We start from the raw sequence: 27476 nt of genomic DNA, 5'->3' as shown, positions 1-27476 counted from the left end.
CATTTTATTGCTGCATTTCAACTTCAAAGCTTTATCACTACAAGATTCGAATGTGTACCTGAGATTCGAACTACAAATAGAGAAAAAAGGTCAAGAGCAACAATGTACAGCAGTAGCACAGCAACAGAATCCCACAGCAAATAACAACAACAAAACAGCAATAACCAATGTAACAATGGTCAGAACCAAACTGAAAACCCCAGAAAGCTTGACTGAAAATCAGTAGTACTAAACGCAATCCAACAGATGGCAGTAACAAAGTTCTGATTTCAGCAGTAAAGAAAAGAACCTCACTTTCAGTTTTTAGCTCTCAAAGACTGATTTTTAGTTCTGAAAAATTAGTCTATCTCTCACTTTTAAGTGCTGAAAATTTCTGTTCTCTCAACTTCCAGTCTCAATCCTTTTTTTTCTTTTTTCCAGTCCCCTCTTTCTCTATATCAACTCCCCTTATTTATAGGCTAGAACTAAACATTATTTATTCAAAGTTTTCACTTTCAGCCTGTATATTCCCTCTTATGTGCATCTATACACTTTTATCATTAATCCCATGCTTATTTTCTGATTTTCCACCCTTAAAGATACTAGACAGGGTGTATTATGCACTACTAATTCCCTTTTTCATTAAATAATTCATTAATTTTAATTATACACTGAATATTCAACTGGCAGACTACTAACACTAAGCATTTAAAAAAAATTAACACCCAAAAATAAACCTGAAAATCCCCTATTATTATTGCCTTGCCCTCACTCTTAGCAATTTGTATTTAAACCTCTCTGATTTACAACTACACCAAATCACTACACAGCTACAACCAATCCTTAAGTCAAATTCACACGAATGATTCAAGCATCAAAACAGACCAACGGAGTGATTCATGCTGTATTCGTCCAAACAAAGCAGTCATAAACTAACTATTCGACGAAGTTGTTCAAATCGAATGTAGCTTATAACTCAAACAAACAGAAGAAAAACCTTGACCAAATAAAAAGGTCTTGAAGAAGAAGGAGAATTAATGAACAAAACAAGATTACAAAAATAACACTTTAAACAAAGAATCAATAATCCGAAAAATAGAATGAACCAAACAAGATTACAAACAACACTTAAAACCAAAAACCATAACAGAAAATAAATCAAATGAACTAAATAATCTTGAAAGAAAAATCTGACACTTGAACGAACCCAAGTCGAACTCGGAGTTGAACATATTGGAGGTCGAACGGACTGTTTGGTTCACTGCTGTGCGCGAGGAAGCGACGGGGAGGCTGGTTATGGTCGTTTTGACATGAAAGAGGACGAGACCATGGGCTATGGCGTGAGGGTTTTCTTCAGTTTTCTTCAGTTTTCTTCTTCTTCAAAAATGAAGAAGAAGATGAACAGTAGCTTTTTTTTTTCTTTCTCCTCTCAATTTTTCACGTTTTGTCCCCTTTTTTCTTTTCTCAAAATCTTTGCTTTTAAAAATTCTTTCAATCCCTTCCCTTCTCACGTTCTGTCCACCCCCTTTTCAAACTTTTTCAATCCCTTTTTTTTTGCTTTTAAAATTCTTTTCATCCCCCTTTTTGTCTTTTTCCTCCCCCCTTTTCACGTTTTGTCCCCTCCTTTTTCCCAAAATTTTTCAGCCTTTTTCATTTTAAAATCTCCCCCCCCCATGCCATGCTTTGTCCATGTATCAAGGGACATGGACCCCACGTGTGTAGGGGTCCAAGACATGTATCCCCCATGCGCGATGGGTTTGGATTATTATGGGTCAAGTCCGAAAATTAGGCCTAAGAATGGGAAATTTAAACTCAAATATTATTCTTTTGCCCGAACCCGAGAATAAGAACACGACGTTGTTCAATTAATCCTATGTAAGTAAAATAACTACCAAAAGACTAATATTTAAGACAAAACTATATCTTTTTAAATATTTTTTCAAGATTAAAATAGCTACAAAATATTAATAAAACTATTTTTGTAATTTTCGTTTTTATATAAAGATAAAATATAAAATAATATTTTTGTATTTTTTCAAAATTAAAATGACTACAAAACATTAATAGAACTATATATATATATATTTTTTTTGGTAATTTTCGAAATTATATAAAGTACAAAAGTAAGGTTCAATTTTTGTATTTTTCAAGCTTATGAAAAATACATAAACTAATATATATATATATTTGTAGTCTTCTTTTGCGGCGAAATAAGATAAAATAGTCAAAATAGCTTTATTAGACTCAATTCAAATATAAACGTCTTGTATCCCTCTTTTCTTTTTATTTTTATTTTTGATAAAACTAAAATTCTAAATTGAGCTACAAACTAAATTGACTCCAAAAATACTAATTAAACTCCTAACAAAAATTATCATACACAATTAAACACCAATTAAAACAAAATTGCATAATTTGACATTAAATGCTAATAATGCAAAAATATTCCTATTTTTGTGACTTTCATATTTTTGTAAAACAAACTTAATTAAATACTAAATGAAAATGTGATATATTTTATATTTTTATTAATTAAAACAAATAAACATGCACTCATAAAAATACAAATAATTATACAAAAATACCACAAAAATAACAAAAATTGCACACAAAGGAAAATTGTTTTATTTTGAATTTTTTGGGAGTAATTCTTTCATAGGGAAAAAATCATGTGCTTACAGAGCCAACTCAGAAAACCTCGACTCATACTGTGACACGGTCATATACTCCTGCCACAACCACTCAAACTATCTACGCAGCTCCTCTCTGCGAGACTGCGGTACATACTTCTCCAAGAAGAGAGTAGAGAACTGCTGTCAAGTAAGGGGCGGCGCACAAACTGGCCTATGCCTCTCATACGCCTCCCACCAAGTGAAGGCAGCCCCAGTAAACTGAAAGGTGGTAAATGTCACACCACTAGTCTCAAGAATTCCGGCTGTACGGAGCATCCGCTGACACTTATCTAGAAAACCCTGGCATCCTCGCCCTCAGCACCACTGAATGATGGAGGCTGGAGTCTACCAAACCTCTCAAGATGACGCTGCTCATCATCCGACATAACTGGTACCATGAACTCCTGATCTGGTGCAATCGGCTGGGCTGGAGGTGCCCCCGGCGTCTGAAGTCCCTGCACTACCTGCTCAGGTGTGCGAGCAGCGGGGGTCTGATTACCTCCCCCGGCCTGTGAAGTAGCTGCTATTGTAGTGGCTGAAACTGCCTGAGCCAAGCCAGTGCAAACTGATAAGATCTGTGCCAAGGCCTCCTGAAGACCCGGAATCACGATGGGCACAGCTGGTGCCTGAACTGGTGCTGCTGGAGCACCCATAGCTGGAGCCTGATCCGGAGCTAAGGCAGCTGGTGGATCTATAGGTGTTGCCCTCGCTGCTCTGCCTCTGCCATGACCACGACCACGTCCACGGCCTCTGGTGGTCTCAGCTGGTGGCACTGGTGGTCGTCCACCTCATTTGGTAGCTTGCGTCCTCACCATCTGTAAGAGAATAGAATAATAAAAGTTCAGTACTCGGAATAACAAGTTCGCACGACAAGGATTTCAAGAATGTGAAGTTTTTCCTAAAGGTTCTGCAGCCTCTCGAGGATAAATACAGACGTCTCCGTACCGATCTGTGAGACTCTACTAAACCTGCTCATGACTCGTGAGACCTAAGTAACCTAGGCTCTAATACCAACTTGTCACGACCCTAACCCCGAACCCGGTCATGATGGCGCCTCTCGTGAATACAAGGCCAGCTAGACCAAAATAGAACACCTCATTTAAACTGTAAAATACCATAAATAGTTCTAAAACATGATATAATAACCATAATTTGCGGAAATAACGATAACAACAGTAGAAACCATCCCGACACAGCCCAAACCGGGGTGTCACAAGTCATGAGCAACTAATAAATCCGGATACCAGTCTACTAGATATGAAATCCTATATAGAAGTTCAAGGACATGAAAATAGTAAGACAAGGGAGGCACGGGGGCTACGGACGCCAACAGCTACCTCGTAGTCTCCGAAAACACTGTCAGGACTGGGAGGATCAGCACTTAGGAGCGGACTCTGCGATGCCTGAATCTGCACACATGGTGCAAGGAGTTATGTGAGTACTCCAACTCAGTGAGTAATAATCATAAATAATAGCTGAAAGCAAGAAAACACGTAAAGTCACAAAGCAATTATATATCAAGCAGTAAAAATCACTTAAAGCAGTAAATCAGTGAGGAAGTCAAATGAAATTCCTTTAAACCAAGTAAAACTGGTAATTTAGCAGGTAAATAACAAGTAGAAATATACCCCTCGGGTACAATAACAATCGCTCAGAACAGTATCAGCCCCTCGGGCTCACTCTCAGTACAGTATCAGCCCCTCGGGCTTACTCTTAGTACAGTATCAGCCCCCCGAGCTCACTCTCAGATCATGATGGGTACCCACGCTCACTGTGGGTGTGCAGACTTCGGAGGGGCCCCTTACGGCCCAAGCGCTATATCAAGCCAACTCGTGGCAACATCTCTCGGCACTCGGCCTCACATCACTCGGCACTCAGCCTCACATCACTCAAGCCACATCACAACATGACGAGGACACTGCCTCCACACATGATCAAACACTCCACACTCAAAACAACTCCCAGGTGCTGGAGAAGGGGACTGAAGGGAACCCCTCGCACCGGAGTGGCTAGCTAATGCACTCGGCATAGAAGAACCCTGAGCCGACGGGGCACGAGATGAACTCTGAGCTGGGAGGGCGTTGAGTGAAGGCTAGCCCTATTGAGACCCATGATAACCACGACCTGAAGATGCCCCGCGATACTCTGGACAGGCTGACTGAGCAGGCCTGAAAGAACAACCTCTACCATGCTGGAACTATCCCCTCGAAGGAGCACCACTGTAACTGCCAGATCTTCAATGCCTCTTAGCCTCCCTCTCCTCTCGATCCTGGCGGCGAACCGTCTCAATCTCGCGAGTGATATCAACCACCTCCTCTAACGTAGCACCCAACACCCTCTCTCGGGTCATAAGAATATGGAGATGATAGTTAAGGCCATCAAGAAATCTCCTGATCCTCTCACGATCTATTAGAATCATCCAAACGGCATGATGAGCCAACTCAGAAAACATCGACTCATACTGTGACACAGTCATATACTCCTGCCACAACCACTCAAACTATCTGCGCAGCTCCTCTCTACGGGACTGTGGTACATACTTCTCCAAGAAGAGAGTAAAGAACTGTTGTCAAGTAAGGGGCAGCGCACAAACTGGCCTACGCCTCTCATACGCCTCCCACCAAGTGAAGGCAGCTCCAGTAAACTGAAAGGTGGTAAATGTCACACCACTAGTCTCAAGAATCCCGGCTGTACGGAGCATCCGCTGACACTTATCTAGAAAACCCTGGCATCCTCGCCCTCAGCACCACTGAATGATGGAGGCTGGAGTCTACCAAACCTTTCAAGATGACGATGCTCATCATCCGGCATAACTGGTACCATGAACTCCTGATCTGGTGCAATCGGCTGGGCTGGAGGTGCCCCCGGCGTCTGAAGTCCCTGCACTACCTGCTCAGGTGTGTGAGCAGCGGGGGTCTGATTACCTCTCACGGCCTGTGAAGTAGCTGCTACTGTAGTGGCTGAAACTGCCTGAGCCAGGCCAGTGCAAACTGATAAAATCTGTGCCAAGGCCTCCTGAAGACCCGGAATCACGATGGGCACAGCTGGTGCCTGAACTGGTGCTGCTGGAGCACCCATAGCTGGAGCCTGATCCGGAGCTAAGGCAGCTGGTGGATCTATTGGTGTTGCCCTCGCTGCTCTGCCTCTGCCATGACCACGACCACGTCCACGGCCTCTGGTGGTCTCAGCTGGTGGCACTGGTGGTCGTCCACCTCGTTTGGTAGCTCGCGTCCTCACCATCTGTGAGAGAATAGAATAATAAAAGTTCAGTACTCGGAATAACAAGTTCGCACGACAAGGATTTCAAGAATGTGAAGTTTTTCCTAAAGGTTCTGCAGCCTCTCGAGGATAAATACAGACGTCTCTGTACCGATCTGCGAGACTCTACTAAACCTGCTCATGACTCGTGAGACCTAAGTAACCTAGGCTCTAATACCAACTTGTCACGACCCTAACCCCGAACCCGGTCATGATGGCGCCTCTCGTGAAAACAAGGCCAGCTAGACCAAAATAGAACACCTCATTTAAACTGTAAAATACCATAAATAGTTCTAAAACATGATATAATAACCATAATTTGCGGAAATAACGATAACAACAGTAGAAACCATCCCGACACAGCCCAAACCGGGGTGTCACAAGTCATGAGCAACTAATAAATCCGGATACCAGTCTACTAGATATGAAATCCTATATAGAAGTTCAAGGACATGAAAATAGTAAGATAAGGGAGGCACTGGGGCTACGGACGCCAACAGTTACCTCGTAGTCTCCGAAAACACTGTCAGGACTGGGAGGATCAGCACTTAGGAGCGGACTCTGCGATGCCTGAATCTGCACACATGGTGCAAGGAGTTATGTGAGTACTCCAACTCAGTGAGTAATAATCATAAATAATAGCTGAAAGCAAGAAAACACGTAAAGTCACAAAGCAATTCTATATCAAGCAGTAAAAATCACTTAAAGCAGTAAATCAGTGAGGAAGTCAAATGAAATTCCTTTAAACCAAGTAAAACTGGTAATTTAGCAGGTAAATAACAAGTAGAAATATACCCCTCGGGTACAATAACAATCGCTCAGAACAGTATCAGCCCCTCGGGCTCACTCTCAGTACAGTATCAGCCCCTCGGGCTTACTCTTAGTACAGTATCAGCCCCCCGAGCTCACTCTCAGATCATGATGGGTACTCACGCTCACTGTGGGTGTGCAGACTTCGGAGGGGCCCCTTACGGCCCAAGCGCTATATCAAGCCACCTCGTGGCAACATCTCTCGGCACTCGGCCTCACATCACTCGGCACTCAGCCTCACATCACTCAAGCCACCTCGTGGCGTATAAAAGTATCTCAGGCCCTCGGCCTCATATCGCTCAGCATATCCTCACATATGGCCCTCGACCTCACTCAGTCCAAAAATCATCACAAGCCCCTCGGGCATTAGTAAAACAGTAGTTCTCAGCCCAAAATATCTTTTAGAAATATAATTTAAGTTTCAAATATGAGTAAAAGTGGCTGAGTTTGTAAAACAGTAAATATCAACAGGACTGAGTTCAAGTGATAAATCAATACAGTGAGAAAGTAGTGATAAAAATCCCTGGAGGGTTCAAATAGTTGGCACGAAGCCCAAATATAGCAATCAGCCCAAACCATGATGATAACAAACAAGTTTTAGTCAAATACGCGGTAAAATCATCAGTCGGGACGGACCAAATCACAATCCCCAATAGTAAACGACTCCATGCTCATAATCAAGCGCATGTCTCACCTCAATATAGCACTACGATTTGCAATCCGAGGTTTCAAACCCTTAGGACATCATTTACAATCATTACTCACCTCGAACCGACTACAACTCTAGCTCGCGACGCCTTTACCCCTCGAATCGGCCTCCACGCGCGTCAAATCTATCCAAAATCAGAACGAATACATCACAATATGCTAAGGGAACAAATCCCAAGCGAAAACAATCGAAAAATATCAAAAATTCCGAAATTAGCAATACCCGAGCCCACTTCTCGAAACTCAAAAATTTTCACATCATTAGATTCTTTATCACCCCACGAGTTCATACATATCAAAAGTTCTCAAATCCAACCTCAAATGATCCTTCAAATCCCAATTTAAAAGTTCAAAATCCCAAGCCCTAGTTCTTCCATTTTTAGCTTAAGTTCTATGAATTTCTAGGTTGATTTCACAATAGAATCACGTTTTAGATTCAAAAATCTTACCTCCAATCAATTCTCCTTGAATCCTTCTTTAATCACCTTCAAAAAGCTCTCAAAATGCTCAACTATGGAGGAAAAATGACTCAAAATCGCGGATGAAATAACTTATAAACTTTCTGCCCAGTTCTGATATTCCTTCTTTGCGAACGCGGTCAAACTGTCGCGTTTGAGATGCACAACTTATATGACAAGATTTTCCTTCTACGCGATCTCGACATAGGACTCGCGAACGCGATGCTTTGCCTAGTCGACCCTTCATGAACGCGACAACACACCTGCGAATGCGAAGCACAATTTCACTTCTAATCCACTGACTCAAATCCTTCTATGCTAACGCGATAGTACCCCTTGCGAACGCGATGCGCCAAGATCACTCCCCTTCGCAAATGCGTGGCCTGCCTCGCGAACGCGAAGGCCAATTTCACACCTTCCTCCTCTTACTCTTCGCGAACGCGAGGACCCTTATGCGAACGCGAAGAGATAAATTGCTGCAACAGCTGAGATCAATTTTCTGCAACTTTCCAAACTCAAAAGTGGTCTGATTGACCACCCGAAACTCACCCGAGGCCCCCGGGACCTCAACCAAAAGCACCAACACATCCTAAAACCTCATTCAAACTTGCTCCAATCATCAAAACACCTCAAACAACATCAAATTACCCAAAACGCATCGAATTCAAGCCTAAGTTTTCTAAAAACTTCCGAAATACGCTTTCAATCAAAAACCCAACCAAAACACATATGAATGACCTGAAATTTTGCACACACATCCCAAATGACATAACGAAGCTACCGCAACTCTCGGAATCTCATTTTGACCCTCGAATCAAAATCTCACCTACCCACCGGAAATCGCCAAAATACTAACTTCGCCAATTCAAGCCTAATTCTACACCGGACCTCCAAAATCAATTCTGATCACACTCCTAAGTCATAAATCACCTCAAGAAGCTAACCAAACCATTGAAACTCTCATTCGATCCCTCTAACACACATGTCTATATCTGGTTGACTTTTCCAACTTGAACCTTCTCAAAAGAGACTAAATGTCTCATTTCTTACCAAATCCACTCCGAACGCAACCTACTCAACTCAATCATATAAAACACGGATAACGAAGCATAATAAAGAAGAAATGGGGGAAACAGAACAGTAACTCATGAGACGACTGGCCGGGTCGTCACATATTTTTTGTGTTGAGGAGGTCGAAAATCTCGAAATTCATGTATTGGAGCGCGTTGGACCTCATTCCAAACACTTCTCTACATTATGTTCGGACGGTGAAATGGGAATGAATCTTTACGAGCATAAAAAGGAGTCCAGGGAAGAGGTAGATGAGCCTTATATTTTGAAATTCTCAAGGCCGTCTAGGCAAGGTGACACTCCTCAGTCGAGAGCCAAAAAATGCATAAGAATCTATCTAATTTTTGTCTCGCAAGAATTTGTACCGTTCTAAGAGCATAATCATGAGCTTGAAGCAAAACTTGGGGTTCAATTCATAAGCTCAAGGTGGAGGCAGAAAGTGATTCACGTCGTGCTGCGACGTTAAATCAAGTGCTTGTTGGAAGGCATACCATCTTTACTGCTTTCTTTTATTTTTTATTATTATTTTTTTAATTGTATTATTTTTGTAGTGTCGATTTTTAATTTTCTAGGAGCATGGAAAGCAAAGCTATTGGAAGGAAGTAACAGCAAATCAGAGGGTTGGAACTAAGTGTGAGGTACCCGTAAGAAGGACCAGGCCTGAGAGAAGTCTGAGTAACCCATGAATGGCTAGTGCTTCAGCCTTTGGCCTACCAGGAAGTTTCTTTTACTCTCTTATAGTTATGATGTGCATTGGGGACAATGCACAATTTTAAGTGTGGGATGAGGAGATTGCCTCGGTGACTTTCAATGCTACTTTAGCTGTGTTAGTTTAATTGAATATTTTTTTTAAAAAAGATTGGATTTTCCCAACGATGGATCTATTAGACAATTTTATTGAGGGATTTAAGTCTAAAGAAAAATACAAAAAGATTTTCTTTTGTTAGGTAGTGTAGCAATTACCCCTTGATTTTTCTTTGTGTCGCGGTTCTTTTCCAAGGGTTTTGTTTGAACCAGGTATAGTTAGTTTCTTTTTTACTTTTTTTAGGAATAGGAAACATTGTGCTGTGTTTTGAATTAAAGCAATATCTCTTGACTTTGTTATGCCTTGAGAATAGTGAGTACTTGGATAGTGACGCTTAGGCTCAGTTTTTGACTCTTGTATAAGTACCTTAAATTGTATGTTCTTAACTTTGCTTAACTGCTTTGACTAGAGTGTCTTGATGATCCAATCTTTAGTGAGTCATGTGCCATGTGCATGTAAGGTTTTGTGTTATTCTATGTATTGCATTTGATGTCTAGAACTTGCCTCGTGTGTTTGCAAAGAAAAATAGTAGTTTTGTTCAGTCTTGGAAGTGATATAGGTGTTTCTTTGTTGAGTCATATATATATATATTACCCCCTAATTGTTATGTGTCGTAGTTAACCCATTTGAGCCTGTAATCCTATTTCTTTGGCAACCTCATTACAAGTCTTACCAATTTGTTTGAATTAACCATCTATTTGAACCTTTTAACCTCTCATGAGCACTTGAATTGTTATGAACTTTGTAAAAGTTAAAATATGGGGTGGTTGGTTCGGCTTTTGAGTGGAACTAATGAAATAAGGAGAAAGGTGCACGGTTTTGAATAAGTAAGAGCCACTTGAATTGGAAAAGAAAAGGAAAAGAAAGAAAAAAATAGTTGTATTGTTGTGAAAAATATTCTTTAATAGTGGTGACTCTTGATGTAATTGTGCTTAAATAATTTGGGAGTTAATGTATATTGATTTGAAGGTGGAGTCATGGTTTGATATAACTGTGGGGTTTTAAATATTAAAGTATATGTATTAAAGTGCTTAGGGAGGTATAGTAACTCTTATATCTAAATGCATCAACTCGTCCCGTAGCCTACATTACAACCAAATAAAGTTTTACTTGATCCTAGACTGAATGAGCTCGATTAGTAGAGTACTACATTACGGTCAAGTGTAACGACCCAGCCGGTCGTTTTAAGAATTTACACCCCGATCCCCTATTAACTGCTTTTCTGTGTTCATTTATGCTATTTTGAATTGTTGGGATGTTCGGTTGTGAGTTTTGGAGAGTTTTGGGACACTTAGTCCCTAAATGAGAGCTTAAGTTTTGGAAATTTGACCCTAGTCTGAATAGTGACAGCCTTAGAATGGAATTCTGATGGTTATGTTAGCTCTGTTAGGTGATTTCGGGCTTAGGGGTGTGCTCGGATTGTGTTTTGGAGGTCCGTAGCTAATTTAGGCTTGAAATGTCGAAAGTCTAATTTTGAAGTTTCCGGTTCGATAGTGGGATTTTGATCCGAGGGTCGGAATGGAATTTCGGAAGTTGGAGTAGCTCCTTCGTGTTGAATGTGACGTGTGTGCAAAATTTCAGGTCATTCGGACTAGGGTTGATAGAATTTTTGATCGAAAGCATATTTTTTAGAGTTTTGGAGTTCTTAGGCTTGAATCCGTGGGAGATTCATCGTTTCGATGTTGTTTTAGGCATTTTAAGGATTGGTATAAGTTTGGACAGTGGTATTAGACTTGTTTGTGATTTTGGTTGAGGTCCCGGGGGCCTCGGGATGATTTCGGAAGGTTGTCAGAAGGATTGGGAGTTGTTGAGCAGCTGAAGCTGCTGATCTTCTGTCATAACCGCACCTGCGGTTGGGTCCCACATGTGCGTAGTCGCAGAAGCGGCATTGTCATCGCAGAAGCGAAATTGGGTAGGAGTAACAGGATCCGCAGATGCGGGAGATTTACCACAGAAGTGGTACCGCATCTGCAAATGGGGAATCACAGGTGCGGAGAAGGCTGAGTTAGTGATTTTCGCAGATGCGAAAGGTTGTCCACAAAAGCGGTACCGCAGGTGCGGTCCCATAACTGCAGAAGTGGATTAGCGGGGCAGAAACATATAAATTCTTGTCTTCGCGAATTTTAGTCATTTTCACCTCTTTTCAAACGGGAAGAAGCCTTGGGGGTCATTTTCAAGAGGGATTTTCAGAAGAGTTCATTGGGGTAAGGTCTTTGGTCCCTAAACTCGTTACTGGAATGATTTTTATCATTTCAAGCATGAAAAATTAAGGAAAATTAGTGGTAAATTGGGGATTAGGGCTTGACTAATTAGAGACCTTTGAGTGATGATTTGAGGGACCATTTGAGGTCCGATTTTGGTACTCTTGGAATGACTGAACTCGTGAGAGTGTGAGGATTCTGGAAATGTAAATTTTACTTGATTCTAAGATGTGGGCCCAAGGGCGTTTTGGTCATTTTTCCTAATTTCGCGTATTAGCTTAGAATTTCTTTGTAGAATTAGTTACTTGAAGTGTTATTTACATTATGCAATTGAATTTAATAGATTTAGGTCATTTGGAGTCTAGTACTCGTGGCAAGAACGTGATTTCGGGTTGACTTTGAGCTAGTTCGAGGTAAGTGGCTTGCCTAACCTTGTGTGGGGGACCTTCCCCTTAGGATTTGGTATATTTGATAATTGAAATGCCCTGTATGTGAGGTGACAAGTGCGTACTTGAGCTAATTATTGAAAATCTGGTTTTCTTTAAGTAATTTCAATTGTGCTCCTTTTTCCTGTTTCATTTTACTTGCAATTTAAACATGCTGTTAGCTTAGAAAAAGCATGTCTAATTGACTTAACTATTTATTTGCCTAAACTGCCTTAATTAAATTATGTGAAGCACATTAATTTAGAATTACCTCTTTTACTTGGTACGAAATTGAGTTAAATTGAGTATTCTTATGTTGCTGCTGTGTGTTTTACTTTGGGACTACGGGACGGCATCTCGGGAGACCCTCTGTACGTATTTATGACTTGATTGAGGTGCGGGATACCAAGAGATCCCTGGCACATATATTGAGGATACCAAGAGATCCTCGGGGTACCAAGAGATCCCTAACATATATTGAGGATACCAAGAGATCCTCGGGATACCAAAAGATCCCTTGTATACATTGAGGATACCAAGAGATCCCCGGCTTATATATATTAAGGATACTGAGAGATCCCCAGTTATCATCCTTGTTGTGAGTGGTATTTCCTTGTGATTGTCTTTATCTTTGTTTCAGTTATTGTATTCCTTATTATTATGTATTAAATTCTTACCGTAGATTCTCAATTGTACTGCTTATCTTATTCTGTCATCTCTATATTTATTTAATCTCAGTAGGGCATTGACCTTCCTCGTCACTACCCAACCGAGGTTAGGCTTGGCACTTACTGAGTACCGATGTGGTGTACTCATGCCCTTTCTGCGCATGTTTTTCATATGCAGATACAGGTACTTTGACTCAGTCATATCACCCTTGAGGTGAGGCGACTGCTCCAGAGATTTCGAGGTATATCTGTCGCGTCCGCAGACCGAGGAGTCCCTTTCTATTATATCTTGTAGTGATAGCCCTTCTATTTTATTCTGTTGATGTAGACATTTCGGAGTTAGAGCATTTTTATTATATTCGTAGCTTGTGATTTATGGGTTTCCGGGTTTTTGGAAAACTGTATTGGTTTATGAGAGTTGGTACTGTATATGCCGAGTGGCACTTTCAAATGTTGTTTTATTACGCTATTTCTATTTTAAATTGTTTTCTTTTCTTTCGAAAATTTGGTTTATCTTTCGCGTTTTAGGCTTACCTAGTCGTAAAGACTAGGTGCTGTCACGATGGTTCACGGAGGCCGAACCAGGGTCATGACAAGTTGGTATCAGAGCTCTAGGTTCATAGGAGTCATGAATCACAAGCTGGTTTATTAGAGTCTCGCTGATCGGTACGAAGACATCTGTACTTATCTACGACAGGCTACGTAACTGTTAGGAAAATTCCATTTCGTTTGATTTCCTTGTCGTGCGAGATTTTTGACATCATAATTCTAAACTTCTGTCTTCTATTCTCTCACAGATGGTGAGGACACGCGCTACCCAAGATGATCAGGCACCCGCACCACTACTGTAGCCGTTAGAGCTCGGGCTGGGATAGAGGCCGAGGACGCGCACATGGTGCAGCCAGAGCACCTGCACGAGCTACCACCGAAGTACCGCCAGTAGTTCCAACCGGAGTCCAGGCACCTGATACGCCTACTGCTACTACTACTCCAGCACTTTAGGAGACTCTGGCACAGTTCATGAGCATGTACACCACTTTGACTCAGGCAGGGTTGCTTCCCCTCGCTACAGCTACATCTCAGGCCGGGGGAGGAGCACAAACTCCCGCCGCCCGCACTCCTGAGCAGCGAGTGCATGTTGAGCAGGTCCCTGAGATTATTCTTGTACAGCCTGCAGTCTGAGATCAGCTCAAGGATAGGGAAGCGGCTTCTGAGGATGAGAAGCTGAGGCTTGAGAGGTTCAAGAAGCACAAGCCTCCTGTATTCAGTGGGTTGGCCTCCGATGATGCCTTGGGATTTCTGGAGGAGTGTCACCGTATCTTCTGCACTATGGGTATGTCAGGATCGAGTTGGGTTTCTTTCATTGCCTTCCAGCTTTGAGGAGTCGCCTATGAGTGCTGGCGTACCTATGAGTTAGACAGTCCGGACGAGGCTGCTTCACTGACTTCAACCCAGTTTTCAGATATGTTCCAGAGAGAATTTATTCCTCAGAGCCTCAGGGATGCATGGCGCGCAGAGTTTGAGCATTTGCACTAGGGTGCTATGACTGTCTCGGAGTATGTTGTCCATTACACTAACTTGATTAGACATGCACCAGCCTTGGTTTCTACTGTTCGCGAGAGGGTTCACTAGTTTATTGAGGGGCTTATTCCCAGCATCAGGTCTAGCATGGCTCATGAGTTAGAGATGGATATTTCTTATCAGCAGGTGGTGAGCATTGCTAGGAGGATTGAGAGTATGCATGCTAGGGAGAGAGAGGAGAGGGAGCCCCAAGAGGTCTCGAGAGTCGGTCCATTATTCTGGTGCCCGTGCCCCAGCTGCAGGTCGTCATGGTAGGGGTTACATGAGTCACCCCATACATTCAGCTCTTCTAGCAGCCAATGGTATTTCAGCTCCTTCTAGGCCCTAGGAGCCTTATTATGCATCTCCAGTATCTAGTGCGCCTCTTGCGTGGGGTGCTTTCAGTTGTCAGTCTAGCAGACCTGGCCCGAGCCAGTCACAGTCACCATGTCCTCTCAAGGCTTGTTTTGAGTGTGGTGATACATGGAATATGGTGAGGGATTTCCCCAGACTTATGAGGGTTGCACCTCCGTAGACTTCTCAGCCATAGTGTGCCCCGCAGAGTTCTCAGGCTATGGTTACAGCTCCAGTTGCTACCCTACCTGCTCAGCCAGATAAAGGTAAAGGTCGAGGAGGTAGAGGTCACCCTAGAGGGGGAGGTCAGGCCAGATACTATGCCCTTTCTGCCCGTATCGAGGTTGTTGCCTCTGATTCTGTCATTACAGGTATTATACTAGTTTGTCACAGAGATGCATCGGTTCTATTCAATCCAGGCTCCACTTACTCTTATGTGTCTTCTTATTTTTCTCCGCATTTGGGTGTACCTCGGGATTCTTGGAGTTCCCCTGTTTATGTTTCTACTCTTGTGGGAGATTCTCTCATTGTGGACTGCGTTTATCGGTCGTGTTTGATTGATCTTATTGGTTTTGAGACCAGAGCCGATTTATTGTTGCTCAGCATGGTAGATTTTGATATTATCTTGGTCATGGACTGGTTGTCGCTCCATTATGCTATTCTTGACTGTCACGCCAAAACCGTGATGCTGGTTATGCCAGGTGTACCGCGTGTTGAGTGGAGGGGTACTTTAGATCACACTCCCAGTAGAGTTATTTCTTTCTTTAAATCTCAGCGTATGGTTAAGAAGGGGTTTGAAGCGTATTTAGCTTATGTGAGAGATGTCATTATTGATACCCCTTCGGTTGATTCAGTCCCAGTAGTGCAGGATTTTGCCGATGTATTTCCAGCTGATCTTCTGGGCATGCCGCCTGATAAAGATATTGATTTCGGCATTAATTTGTTGCCGAGCACTCAGCCCATTTCTATTCCTCCGTATCGTATGGCTCCTTCTGAATTGAAGAAGTTGAAGGATCAGTTACAGGAATTGCTTGATAAGGGTTTTATTCGGCCCAGTGTATCACCTTGGGGTGCTCCTATCTTGTTTATGAAGAAAATGGATGGTTCTATGCGTATGTGTATTGATTATCGCCAGCTGAACAAAGTTACAGTGAAGAACTGTTATCCTTTGCCTTGTATTGATGATTTGTTTGACCAGCTTCAGGGCGCACGGGTGCTTTCTAAGATTGACTTGCTCTCAGGTTACCATCAGTTGAAGATTCGAGAGCTAGATATCCCGAAGACTACTTTCATGACTCGGTATGGTCATTACGAGTTCCTTATTATGTCGTTTGGGCTGACCAATACCCCAGCAGCCTTTATGCATTTAATGCACAATGTGTTCCGGCCAAATCTTGACTCGTTCGTCATTGTCTCTATTAATGATATTCTGATATATTCCCGGAGTCGAGAAGATCGTGAGCAGCACCTAAGGACAGTGCTCCAGACTCTGAGGGAAAAGAAGTTATATGCTAAGTTCTCGAAGTGTGAGTTTTGGTCGGATTCTGTGGCATTCTTAGGTCATGTGATGTCGAGTGAGGGTATTCAGATGGATCTGAAGAAAGTGGAGGCAATGCAGAGTTGGCGCAGACCATCCTCAGCTATAAAGATCCGTAGTTTTCTTGTCTTGGCGGGTTATTACCGTCGTTTTGTTGAGGGGGTTTCATCGATTGCAACCCCTATGACCAGGCTGAACCAGAAAGGTGTTCCGTTCCAGTGGACGAAAGAGTGTGAGGCGAGCTTTCAGAAGCTCAAGACAGTTGTGACTACAGCCCCAGTTTTGATATTGCCTTCAGGTTCGGGGTCTTATACCGTCTATTGTGATGCCTCGTGGATTGGCCTTGGAGCGGTGTTGATGCAGGGCAGTAGGGTGATTTCCTACGCGTCCAGATAGTTGAAGGTACATGAGAAGAATTACCATGTCCATGATCTCGAGTTAGCTGCCATTGTTCACGCCCTGAAGATATGGCGCCATTATTTGTATGGTGTTCCTTGTGAGATTTATACTGATCATTAGAGCTTGCAGCACTTGTTCAAGAAAAGGGATCTAAATTTGCACCAGAAAAGGTGGTTAGAGTTGCTGAAGGACTATGATATCACTATTTTGTATCACCCGGGCAAGGCCAATGTGGTGGTCGATGCTTTGAGTCGCGGGGCAGAGAGTTTGGGGAGTTTGGCTTATTTACCAGCATCGGAGAGGCCTATGGCGATGGATGTTCAGTTCTTAGCCAGCCAGTTTGTGAGATTGGATCTTTCGAAGCCTAGTCGGGTTCTAGCTTGCGTGGTTTCTCGATCTTCCTTATTTGATTGTATTAGGGAGCGTCAGCATGATGACCCTCATTTGCTTGTCCTCAAGAACAAGGTTCAGCATGGTGATGCCAGAGATGTGACTATTGGTGATGACAGGGTATTGAGGATGTAGGGTCGGATTTGTGTACCCAATGTTGATGGGCTTTGGGAGTTGATTCTATAGGAGGCCCACAGTTATTCCATCCATCCGGGTGCCGCAAAGATGTACCAGGATTTGAGGCAGCACTATTAATGGAGGTGGATGAAGAAAGATATAGTTGGGTTTGTAGCTCGATGCCTCAATTGTCAGCAGGTGAAGTATGAGCACCAGAGACCGGGAGGATTGATTCAGCAGATAGAGATTCCGGAGTGGAAGTGGGAGCGGATCACCATGGACTTAGTTTGGCTCCCACGGACTTTGATAAAGTTCGATGCTATTTGGGTGGTTGTGGATCGGCTGACCAAGTCCGCACACTTCATTCCTGTGTGTACTACATATTCTTCGGAGCGTTTAGCAGAGATTTATATCCGAAAAATTGTTCGTCTGCATGGTATTCCAGTTTCCATCATTTCAGATAGAGGTACTCAGTTTACGTCACGGTTCTAGAGAGTCGTTCAGCATGAGGTGGGTACTCAGGTGGAGTTAAGTACAACATTTCACCCTCGGACGGACGGACAGTCCGAGCGCACTATTTAGATTCTTGAGGATATGCTCCGTGCGTGTGTGATTGAGTTTGGAGGGTCTTTGGATCAGTTCTTGTCATTGGCGGAGTTTGCTTACAACAACAGATATCAGTCGAGCATTTAGATGGACCGTTGAGGCCTTATATGGTAGGCGGTGTAGGTCCCCGATGGGTTGGTTTGAGCCGGGTGAGGCCAGATTATTTGGCAGAGACTTGGTACATGATGCTTTGGAGAAGGTTAAGGTGATTCAGGATAGACTCCGTACAGCCCAGTCTAGACAGAAGAGCTACGCGGACTGGAAGGTTTGTGATGTTTCCTATATAGTTGGAGAGCGGTTTCTGCTTTATGTTTCGCCTATGAAGGGCGTTATGAGATTTAGAAAGAAAGGGAAGTTGAGTTCGAGGTTTATTGGCCCTTTTGAGATATTGAGACGTGTTGGGGAGGTTACTTATGAGCTTGTCTTACCTCCCAGCTTGGCAGGAATCCATCCGGTATTTCATATTTCGATGCTCCGGAGGTATCACGGTTGTCACACCTCCTTTTTACCTGCACCCCCGGGAGGGTATATGTATAAGGGAGTTTTTCCAATTTAAGTGACAATCGAAACGGGATTTATTATTAAAAGATTCAGAGTCGCCACTTGGGATAATTTTATGGTGTCCCAAGTCACCGGTTCAAATCCCGAATTGAGGAAAAGATTGACTCTGTATTACAGTCCACGAACACAGAAATCCGGGTAAGGAATTCTGTTAACCCGGGAGAAGGTATTAGGCATTCCCGAGTTCCGTGGTTATAGCACGGTCGCTCAACTGTTATAATTGGCCTATTATCTGATTTTAATACATGTTTTAGCCTATGGTATATTTTAACTTATTAACCGCTTTTATTTAATTATTTTTTAGGAAAGATTCAACGTCATCTAAAATGCGTCTTGAACCACGTCACATAAATGCACCCGCGGTCCACGACACATTTTATCTAACGTTGTTGAGATTTGGATTCGGGTCACATAAATGCACACCCGAGTTTAAGGAAATTAATTTAAATTACGCGCCTAAAGCAACTACGCACTTCACTTTTAATATCTAAATTATAACATTTGAGAGGGCCATAGATGATTTAACTTGCTTATGGCATGCCTCAAATCTCTTTCTTCAAGGAATCGTAATTATGTCACGCGAACGTGTCCACGATCACGACTTGTTTGATTATCAACACAACTCTCATCTCCAAATCAATGACTCCAAGTATGTAACTCCCTCTCTTTCAATTCCGTTCATTAATTCCCATGCTTTTAATTTCTACAGAAAGGTTGTTTCAAAGAAACAAGTGCATATCCTTCAAGAAACGAACAAGGTGATAAAGAAAGTGATGTAATATTGAATGAAAGCAAGAATGGGGGTTCTATCACAATCAAATATTGAAAATTAGGGACACCATCATAATTGAAAGGACACAAGTCATACACCTAAAACAGTCAATTTGCCGAGTAATCAGATTACCATTATCAAACAAACGAAATTAAAATAAGCAATCAAAAGTATTGTGTTCCTAAACTTACCATAAACTTAACCCAATTTTCTGATTTTTCAAAGAAAAGCATCTCGAATGCTTTAACCAACAGGCCATGGTATATCAATGTATCACATCTTTTCATTCATTCAACAACAGGATAAAAAAAACGTAAGAACAAAAAGCATAAAGAAAACTAAGATGAGTCAGGATTTACGGATAGATATTCATGTTATTTCGAACCAAATATTCTAAGCATGCCATTGGTGATTAAACTCTACATTTCTGAAAATCAAAGAGCAAATAAAGTTTAAAATTGGGCCTTTTATCGAATTCAAAATTTCAATTTATAATACGAACCGGAAATGACCGCAAACGGAACAGAGACTCGACGACCTCGAAGCTTCATCGGAAATTGACGAACCTCGGACGGACCACAAATTAGTCGAATCCCATCTTTGCAACCCAAAAATCCGGAATTTCTGTCCGAAATTTGTCTCCAAAAGTCGAAATTCAAAAGAATCAGAATTCTTGTGTGTGAGTTTTTCTTATTTTTCATCCGAGAAACAGAGTGTGTGCGTGTGTTATTAGCGGTCGAATTTCCGACGAGATTGAGGAATTTTCGGCGCAAGATTGAGGGAGATGACTGCTGTTGGAATGAAGAAGGCAATGGACTTCAATTGGGGGGGGGGGGGGGGGTGTCGTTTGGTTCCAAAAGAAAATAGAACAGCGGGGAGGGGCTGTCCTTTTGCTGAAGAACGGCGCCCAGCTTTTGTAGATTTTTTTAGGTGTTATTTTGTGTTCCCTTTTAGATTTTTCAAGCCTTACTTTATAGGTAGAGTCTAGATTTAGATGTATTTTTATGTATTTTGCCCATTAAATCCTAGGTCTTTTGTGTATTAGGTCTTTAGGGGCTTTTTTGTTTGTTTTTATTCCAAATAAGAGTCTAGAAAGGTTCCTAGGCTTAATGGACTAATTCGAAGTGGGCCAAGAACTGGGTTTTAAAACTCTTAAAATTATGATCCAACACCTTAATCGACTCCTTTTAAAATAAGATAAAAATACTATATAATGCAAAAGCTAACATGAAACTATTATATATTTTTTGTATATTCAAGATTATGTAAAGATAAAAATAAGGTACTATTTTTGTATATTTTTTATTTAAATTTATGAAAGATACGTAAGCTAAAATATTTTTTTGTAATTTTCCATTTTTATAACGAAAATAAAGGAAAGAAGTCAAAAATAGTTGAAATAGCTATATTAGGCCTAAATTAAATATTTACATGCTAAAATATAAAAATCTTGGGCATGGTCAAAAATCACATGTCTACAACGGTGATTCGTCGCACGTGTTGGATTTCAGTTCAGTCCAGTTGGACAATGTAGACATGTGATTTTTGACCCTCCCCAAGATTTTTCACATTTTTAGCGTAAAGTATTTAATTTAGGTCTAATAGATCTATTTCAACTCATTTTTACTCTTTTATTTTACTTTATTACAAGAAAACAAAATTATAAATATAGGTTTATTAATGTTCTGTAGTCATTTTTAATATTAAAAAATACAAAAAAATAGTACCGTATTTTTATTTTCATATGATATTTGAAAATACCAAAAATAGGTTTGTTTTAACGGTTTGTTTTATTTTAATAATTATTTTAATAGTAGAATTAATTAATAAATGAGATCGTATTTTTAATCTCGTTCGCAAGGAAAGAGTAAATCTTGGGCTCAAGCAACCCATTTTTAGGCCTAATTTTGGACCTAGCCCATAATTCCTAGGACATATCCCCTAACCTAAAAACCCTTCTATATAACCAAAACTAGTCTAAAAATAACCCTAGAGTATACTTAGAGGATCAGCCATTTTATCATGGTGAACAAAAAGAAAAACCTAAGGACCTCCATTTCTCCTCTTCTTCAATGAAGAGATAACCTAAAAATCCCAAAGGGAACGAAAAAATTACAAAACAACGAAAAGAGGACCTATACACCAAGAGCTAAAATCAGTTGTTTCCGTCGACCACCTCACGCCCCTCCATTTCCAAAAACAACAGAAATCTTCTTCACCTCAAACCTAGGCAGCCATAACCTGCACAAAACAAAGACCAAGAAGACATGACAATCAAAAAGAAACAAACGAAGAGTAGAGGGGAACGGTAACAAAGAGACAAAGAGGTTTCGGGACAGTCCGTTTTGATGCTTGAGTTTTCTTCCAGTTCCAGCTTCCTATTTTGTCGTTGTAATTGCTTGAAGAATCCGCTTGATTCGAGGTTGTAGCTGCTGAAATTTTGTTAATGAAAGAGCTATAATTCAGGTTCATCTCTTTCCCTTTAATTCCCTTCATTCTGAAAACAATGATGGATTGAAGTATGCTGGAACCGTGGGATTTGTTCATAGCATGAGGTATTTTGATCAATTTGTTTTCCCCGTAAAATCTGAGTTGGAGTTATTTTTTATGATTTGCATTTAAGATGGAAGATGTATTACATAATTATTTTACAGTTTTAGCCAATATTCGGAAGTTGATTGCTGCTTCTCAATGTCAAATCTGCCTCTTCATTATTTTGTCCACTTGACATACATGATGTTTTCCCTGGAATATGGGTCTGTAAGAAATTAATTTGGAACTTTAATTGAAGGTGTTCGAGAGTAGGGGTTAGCTTTTAAAATTGTAAAGCAATTGCTTGTTTTCGTTGTACATAATTAAGAGCTTTCCATCAAGCATATAGTCAGAAAAGGAAGAGAAAAACCTTAAGGATCATGTCGACATTATAATCCCCGCTCGAATCCGATTGATTAATGTGTTTGTTGTTCTGATTTGCTCTAATAGCTTTCTGCCAAATTTTCTATTTTATTTCTATATGTAGGTGAATGTTTCCTGGTTTTGTTTATTTATTTGAGTTGAGGCCATTTTAATTATTTACTAAAAGTTATTGCATAATCTTCTTAGCGTAATTTTGCTTAGATTCAAAGACTATATGGGCAACTGTTTGGTCTTGCATATTTTTGTAAAATTAATGAGCCGATAGACTGTGCACAATGAACATCTGTAGAAATGTTTCTTTAGGCACGCATTTAATCTACCATCGTGATTGTGTATACGTTTGCGTAACATAATTACGATTCTAAAAAACAAAATCGGAGTATGAATTTGCGCAACTTCGATCAAACCTTTTCTTAATAGTAAAATGAGTTTTAATAGGCCGCTAATTAAATTTAGTTAAATGGAATCGAGGTGTGCCATGCCGAATAAAATCTTCAAATGCATGGCCCTCATTTAATTAATACTTGAATTCTTAGAATTCGAGGCGTGCCATTTAGCAAATTTTCATGGCCCTCGCAAAGTTACTAACGCGTAGTTGCTTTAGGCGCGTCATTTTAATAAAATTACCTTCCTAAATTCGAGTGCGCATTTATGTGACCCAAATTCAAATCTCAACAATGTCAAAATATGAAGACCACGGGTGCATTTATGTAACGTGGTTCAAGACGTGTTTTAACAATGTTGCAATTTTCCTTAAAAATAATTAAAGCGGTTATAAAGTTAAAATTTGCACATAGGTTCATAATTGTTTAAAATCAGATAATAGGCCAATAATAACAGTTGAGCGACCGTGCTAGAACTACGGAACCCGGGAATGCCTAACACCTTCTCCCGGGTTAACAGAATTCCTTACCCAGATTTCTGTGTTCGCGAACTGTAATACAGAATCAATCTTTTCCTCGATTCGGGATTTGAACCGGTGACTTGGGACACCATAAAATTATCCCAAGTGGCGACTCTAAATTTTAATTGAAATAAATCCCATTTCGATTGTCACTTTAATTGGAAAAAACTCCCTTATACACCCTTACGGGGGTGTAGGTAAAAAAGGAGGTGTGACAGCTCTAGCGACTTTGCTGGGGATTTTAACCTAGAATCTCTAGTTCAGGGTTCAGAATTCGAGCTTAGATGAATTGTTATATTTGGCTTTATTCATTATCTGATTTTATTACATGTTTGGGCCTAATGTGCTAAATGTTGCTTTTTACCGCTTTGATATTATCTGAACTGTATATATAAACTGCTACGAAACCCCTCTCTTCTCTCTCCTGAGGAGTGCACGCTGGTCGTGACTTCTTTCTGTTAGTGTCATATCCCAAATAGAACGAGGTTCGGACAAGTTGCAAAGCCGGATGATCTTTTGATTACCGGTACGCAGCCCCCCCGGCTCGAGTTGTCCGCTCGGGTAAGCCAGGTCTAGAACAATACACCCAGGTTTTAAACCTAGAATAACTCAGCATCATGTCGGATCCCTAGTAGGAACGTTTGTTTGCATCATGTGCATTTGACTTTGGGGACTCAACACAGGGGTTGTGTCCGTCTAGGACAGGTGTACCCAAATTAAAAGACCATCTTGATGCATCTTACGTGCTACTTACGTATCTGTCTGTTTCGACTTGCATGTTGACTGGCTTCTAGAATAGGGAAAGAAAATGAAAAAAAAGTAAAAAAGAAAATCAAAAAGAGGAGAAAGAAGAAAAAGAAACGAAAGTGAGAGGTAAATATTTAGAAAATTCTGAAATCTGCAAATATTCTGAAAAAAAAAAGTCATTTCAAAACGAGCCAAAATTTTCAAGTGTCATGTTTTCCTGTACCGTCAAAACTAGGCGAACTACGTGGGTCTGATTCTCACCGGATGTGAGATATGTAGGCAAACCTCATCGGTTCCGGCCCATAATTTTCAAAAAATTCAAAAATATTTTCTTTTACTTCCTCTCTAGAAAAGTTTTTTTAGACCCCAATTTTCAAAAGATCCAAAAATATTTTCCATTACTTTCTTCTTTAGAAAGCCTTTCTTTTAGACCCTAATTGTTTTTTTTTTAAAATATACAAAAATATTTTCTTTTAGTTACTTTCAAAAATCCAAAAATATTTTCATTCTTCTTTCAAAGTTGAAAAGAAAATTCAAAATTCAAAAATATTTTCTTTCCTTTTTAGAAGAATTTCTTTCATAAATTCAAAATAAAATTCCAAAAATATTTTCTTTCTTCTTTAGAAGTTTTTCTTTCGAAATTCCAGAAAAAAATTCAGAAACAAAAATCTTTCTTCTTTAGAAGTCTCTCTTTGCAAAAATGCTGAAAAATAATCAAAATTCAAAAATATTCCTTTCTTTTTTATAAGTCTTTCTTTCGAAAAAAATAAAATGAAAAATTCAAAATAAAAAAAAGTTAGTTTATTTACTTTATTCATGATCTTCCCGAACTACGCAAGATCTGATTCATGTTCCCACATGATACGTAGGCAACCCACATCAGGTTCGATCAATCGGAAAAAAAAAAGAGAGAAAAGAAAAAAAAGTGAAAAAATGATTATAATAATAAGGACCGACTGAGTCCATTCTAACATGTTTTGTTTTGAATTGTGAAGAAAGTTGAGGTGGTCGGTTTGTGGTAAGCCGGAAACACAAGATCCAAGGAAAAATGATAACTGACATCGAAGTTGTTACAAGTGCCCAAGAGACTCAGGGTTAGAAGGTTCAACAAGAGTCTACTGTGTTTGAGAAAAATAGAATACTGAAACAGCAAATGACCGAAATGTGTCAAGCATGGGCCAGTGGTCAAGGACAGCCTCGTCATGAGTTACAATTTGCTACACAACAAGAGCAGTACCACTCTCCTGAGTACCACTCATACTCGTTTGATCTTCCTGCAAACATTGAGAAGCCTGTCCGAAAGATGGTACAGTAAGAAATGACCCAAAGAGTGAAAAGCTTTGAACAACGGTTGAAAAACATGCAAGGGTCGGCAGGTCAAAAGAGTGTTGCCTTCAAAGATCTATGCATATTCCCCGATGTCCACTTGCCGCCTGGTTTCAAGACTCCCAAATTTGAAAAATATGATGGACGTGGAGACCCCATAGCCCACCTAAAAAGGTATTGCAATCAACTCAGAGGTGCGGGAAGAAATGAAGAATTGCTAATAGCTTATTTTGGGGAAAGCCTTACGGGAGTAACATCCGAATGGTTTATGGATCAAGACACATCTCACTGGTACGTCTGGGATGACATGGCACAGGCCTTTGTCAAACAGTTCCAATACAACATCGACATTGCCCCAGACCGCATTTCCCTTTCAAACCTGAAGAAGAAACCAAGTGAAAGTTTTAGGGAATATGCCATTAAATAGAGAGAGCAAGCAGCTATAGTTAAGCCACCCATGGATGACTACTAGCTAATCATTGTGTTCCTTCAGGCACAAGAGCCAGATTACTTTCAAAATATGATGTCTGCAGTGGGTAAATCCTTCTCGAAAGCAATCAAAATGGGGGAAATGGTTGAGAATGGTCTTAAGACAGGTAAAATTATATGTCAAGCAATTCTCAAAGCTACAACTCAGGCTGTCCAGATTGAATCTGATAATTTTAGTGGCACGAATGAGATGGATGAAGAAATCATGATGACATCAGGGTCGAGAAGAGGTTCAAGGAGAATGTCTCAAAGGTATGGCCAGCCTCGTCTGTTTTCCAATAACTCCCTTGAGCATTACTATCCACCTCATAACCCACAATACTCTATTGCTCCACCTCAGTATGTTAGCCAACCACCAAAATACCCCAGAAGGCGAGCACGAGTATCACAAAATCTCCACCAGCCTCCACAAAATTTTCAAGTGCCCTATAACCCACATCCAAGCCAGGGGTATAGAAGGGAACAAAGGTTGAAGGATTATTTTACGCCAATAGGAGAGTCCTATGCAAGCTTGTTTGAGAAGTTAAAGCATCATGATATGATTGCACTTATTCCTCCAAATCATGTGGACCCACGTGCAAGAAACTTTGACCCTTCTAAAAGGTATGAATACCATTCCAATGCCCAGGGGCATAATATTGAAAGTTGTTGGGATTTGAAAAGAGAAATAGAAAGGATGATCCAGGAAAACCTGATTGTGATCCAAGACAGTGACGCCCAGAATATCGCGCAGAATCCTTTACCTGCACATGATGATGCACACTTTGTGGGGATGATGCCCGATGATATGGAGTATGAGAATCCTCTCGGGAACTTGTCGACTGAAATTGGGGAAGGCCATGGTGATTCTGATTAAATGTCAAGCTTAGCAATTGAAAAGTCATTCTCTCCTCATTAGGAAGGAATCTTGGTAGCTTGTTTTGATGTTTTTTCTACTATCTGGGTTATTTCAGGCTTGTCATCCAGATTTTATTTGTTTGAGTCAAACCCTTCTATCCCTCCATTCTATTTGTGTGAGTCTTGTCTGTCTGTTCTGTTAACTCGGACTTTAGGTTGTTTGTCTTGCTGTCAAACCCTTTCTTCCTTTACTCAATAATATGTTTGTCCTTTTGTGTCATTCTGTTCTTAGTTCTTTTTGCACTAGTTCTAATAACATGACATGCATGTGGAAATTTTGGCCAGATCTTAGAAAATTGATTTAAGTTTAAATTGGACAACTGAGGAAAAGGCATTTTTGAGGGAATAAAGAGTTGGAATACTTTGGAACTAAGTTCGAGTAAAATTCACTTTCAAATCATTGTGAAAATCGGGCTTGAGGATGTTTAATCAATTGAAGTTTGTCGGAAAGTTTGTCATTAAGGGATGGAAAGTGTTTTGTGACCACGACACACCAAGAATACAGACATGTTCGTCAATGCTGGGATCGCGAAAAGATAACATGATTGGCATTCTCGAGGCTAGGAGGCCCTTGCTATCCAAACACTTTATAGCCTTCGCTACCCCTTTTTTGAGCCTATGTTATTTTCTTTGACCACCCTCTTTTGGAATCAAGTTTAGAGTCAAGAGTAAAAAAATAAAAAGAAAAAAAGAAAAAAAAAGGAAAAAGAAAAATAAAAGTCCATGCCCCAAGAGTACAAACTAGGGCAGCTTTTAGAAAGTTCTAAGTGAAAAAAAAAAGAATTGTCAAAGGTCCATGCCCTCAAAAATAGAAGCTGGGGCAAACAAAAAAAAAGGAAAAAAAAA

General features: G+C 40.6%; 1 long non-coding RNA gene across 1 annotated transcript; it reads right to left on the bottom strand.

Moving 5' to 3' along the window:
* Positions 1–2585: 2585 nt before the first annotated feature.
* On the bottom strand, positions 2586–20187 carry LOC138874199 (uncharacterized). The gene is made up of 5 exons (XR_011401242.1): positions 19854–20187; positions 6414–6485; positions 4280–5891; positions 3989–4060; positions 2586–3466 (listed from the first exon to the last, which is right to left on the bottom strand). It is a non-coding gene; the product is annotated as an uncharacterized lncRNA (long non-coding RNA).
* Between the last annotated feature and the right edge of the window lie 7289 nt (positions 20188–27476).

Source organism: Nicotiana sylvestris, chromosome 7 (assembly GCF_000393655.2).
Source record: "Nicotiana sylvestris chromosome 7, ASM39365v2, whole genome shotgun sequence".
Taxonomy (NCBI): domain Eukaryota; kingdom Viridiplantae; phylum Streptophyta; class Magnoliopsida; order Solanales; family Solanaceae; genus Nicotiana; species Nicotiana sylvestris.
The sequence above is the reverse complement of the archived record's forward strand: the minus strand, read 5'-3'. Positions and strand labels throughout refer to the sequence as shown.